Here is a 3,612-nt window from a genome sequence, read left to right on the forward strand (position 1 = left end):
TGGTGTTGTTTTATAATTTAGGTAGCACTAATAAAAAACTTCATTTTTTTTGCTTTTGTTTTGGTTTTTGTCGCAACACAATATCACTAACCAATCCAGTAGAAATTTGAGGAAGAATCCTTCAAACTATCACATCACTTGTGAATCTGTTGACAGTGTGGGTGGATTGATCGTTACAATGTCTTTATTACTCAAACCACTGATGATATTCAACTCTCCTTCATCAATTGCAGTCGGATATTGAATATCCCCTTACCAAATTCCTTGAAGATTCAAATTTTCTAATGGAATGTTGTTTTACATGCCATCTTGAATCAGTCACGAATTTTGTTTCATAATTTCAAAATCTGTGTTAGTATTCTTTCTTCAAAATATTTCGTTGTTCTAAAAAATATATAGGTATAGGAATATGTGATGAATGTCAATGAGACAACTCTCCATCCAAGTAACAATTTATAAAAGTAAACCATTATAGGTCAAGAAACGGCCTTCAACACGGAGCCTTGGTTATAAAGGGCCCCAAAAATTCTTAGTGTAAAACCAACGGTATTATCTATATAAAAATGTATTCATTTATTTTATATATCAATTTGCTATTCAAGACTTCTGATACATTTTCCAATAGTCGACTGTATATTTGTCTATGTCATGTCAGACTACTCGTAAATAAGTCAATACGAAGCTGTGTTCTCAATAATCATGCCTTGTCTTCGTAATTCCTTAGACCTTTTCGCTTATCAAATCAACTGTAGATATGTTATATGGATATCTCAAGCACAATCTCAGAATCAGACATTAAAGAGATCATATATATATATATATCTATTGTGGCAATGTCCGAGTAGTTTGCAATTGCTCTTCAATTTATAAAAACGAATTTGTTGATAAGAGTCAGAACAATTTAATGAAGGAAAAAAACAATTATATATATCACAATTTCATTACCAATGACGAATGTCAATCAGCAATATATTTATAAATTTCTCGACAAACAGGTGAATAAATTGTATGTTGCTATACATTAAAAAGGATATTTGTGAGGCAGTGGTTATATTAATAACGCAGTTATACAAATCTATGTTTAAACATTGTCTTAGGGGAGGTTTTATACTAAAAAGAGTTGCCTGTACCAAGTAGGATATATGACAGTTGTTATCCATTCGTTTGATGTGCTCGGACTTTTGATTTTGTCATTTGATTAGGGACTTTCCATTTTGAATTTTTTTCGGAGTTCAGAATATTTTGTGATTTTACTTTATACATCTTCCATTCAGTTACAGAAGCGCCTTTCAATGTTTAAACAACCCTACTTCGTATTGAATTTCGGAGACAATTAAAGTATGCAGTGTCTGTGTAGTTAGAGTAGTAATTTGTATGAGAGATAGTTTACTATGACATGGCATTAAATAGTGTGTTGACTTATGAGTTTGAATATCCCATTGGTATCTTTTACTTCTCTTTTACTAGAATTTGTTCTTTATGACGATTTAAGAAAATCTCCATTTCATGTGTTCATTACATTTTTCATAATTTAGATGACGTAACAAAATATGCTTGATTCCCGAATGTAAATATAAAACGTTTGTGTTGAAAAACTTTTTATTTAATCTTAAGAAGCATTCTTTATATCGTCGATAGCGCTTTATCCAAATTGTTCTAATAATTTATCTGCGTCTAAATCATATTTATACATGGTAACTCTGTAATTAATGGCTCTCATTTTATGTAGCATTGTCTCACCTACCTCAGGAATAGATTACCTTAGCTGTATTTGGCAAAACTTTTAGGAATTGTTGGTCCTCAATGCTCTTCGACTTCGTACCCGTTTGGCTTTATTAACATATTTTGGTTTGAGCGTCACTGATGAGTCTTTTGTAGACGAAACGCACGTCTGGCGCAAATATAAAATTTCAATCCTGGTATCTATGAGTTTAATCTTATCATTTGCAGCTGTAGTATTTACTTGACTTTCTTGCATCTTGTTATTTACATTGATAAGTATTGATTTATGAGGAGAAACTGTTTTCACTCTTGGAGAATTCCACAATTTTCATAAGTCGGGTTTTTAATGAGTTTAAATAAGCTTATATGATTTTCAGTAGTTGTCGTTTGTTGATGTGGTTTATAAGTGTTTCTCTGTTGTTGTTTTCTTATATAGGTTAAATAGACCGTTGGTTTGCCTCCATGGCTCCGTGTTGAAGGCCGTACTTTGACCTATAATAGCTTTCTTTTACAAATTGTGACTTGGATGGAGAGTTGTCTCATTGGTACTCATACCACATCTTCTTATATCTAATATATGGGTCATTTGTATCATTACATAATCTGAAAAGTCGGAACAATTAATTAGGTAATGTTTAGTCTTTCAGTCAGTTTTCATACTTATCACTGTGGTAAATTGAATACTGTTTAAACAATTCGCTTGCAGCCAATCCAGTACTGTTAAGTACCTTGTCAGACATATTGTAACTGAACAGTCTAGACAAAAATGAACAGATCTTTTTTATATACCATGTTATACTAATCATATTTTCTGTTAACAATTTTCCTTAAAATCAAGTTCAATAGCACAGAGCACAATAGTATGTCAAAGATAATGATTTCAGGCAATAACTACTAAAAGAAATTGATCAACACAAATTTGTTAAAACTATCATTGAAGAGCAATTACTCCAGGTATCAAAGAGTCACATTGCCTTATTTGTAGATCCTATTTTGCTAATCAGCTTTGCTGTTTACGTTTTTTTTCTATCTACTGAGAGCCAAATTGCCAAAAAACATTTTGAGGGGCAACTACTCCTGTACGTTCACTGATGATTTCAACCATGTGATTTTTATCTTTCCTTTCTACTGTAATTAAAACATTATAAGATTATAGCAAAAAAGAAAAATGGGTAAACATAGTCTTTTTAAGGCGTAATTCTATCAGAAGTTGACCAATGGTTTCTGAATTTTAATATATTTGTAGGTTTCAAAACTAGGGTCAATTTTTTTTTAAAGGCCAATATTATAACTTTAACACGCCAATAAATATTCACACACTTTTAGGATCATATATGAGCAGAGATATTTCTTAAAGTTTCTACCTACGACAAATGTATGGTGATGGCAATAGCAAAACTGACCTGTTCCCCAGATGAGCTAAATAAGTGAACCTTGAAATCATTAAGTAAAAAAAAATAACGTTGTCCACTTACTCACAGTAATGGCTATGCTGTCTGTAGTGTAAACCCTTATTGGTGATCAATTAATAATAGAATAAGGTTAAGACTAGGTAAATCCTGTCAGAAAAACATGTACCGGTACACATTTCAGACATTCTTTTACTAAAAAATTACGGATCCTCCCTTTCTAATTCAGAAAAAAAAAAAAAATAATATGAAAAATTGTCATTAAAAACAAATTGCTCTAATAAGGGAATATGTGTAAAATACTAATCAAATGACTTTTTTTAGTTCTTCATGAAATTTTCAGCTTAATTTGCTGGCAAAACAAAGATGTCAGAAAACAAAGATAAAAATATCTGTGATCTATTCAAGTATCTGCCAACACGGAAGGCCATTGAAGACATCAATGTCAATGAATCAGCTTATGCATAAAACAAAATAAACA

Source organism: Mytilus galloprovincialis, chromosome 2 (genome assembly GCF_965363235.1).
Source record: "Mytilus galloprovincialis chromosome 2, xbMytGall1.hap1.1, whole genome shotgun sequence".
NCBI classification, from domain to species: Eukaryota; Metazoa; Mollusca; class Bivalvia; order Mytilida; family Mytilidae; genus Mytilus; species Mytilus galloprovincialis.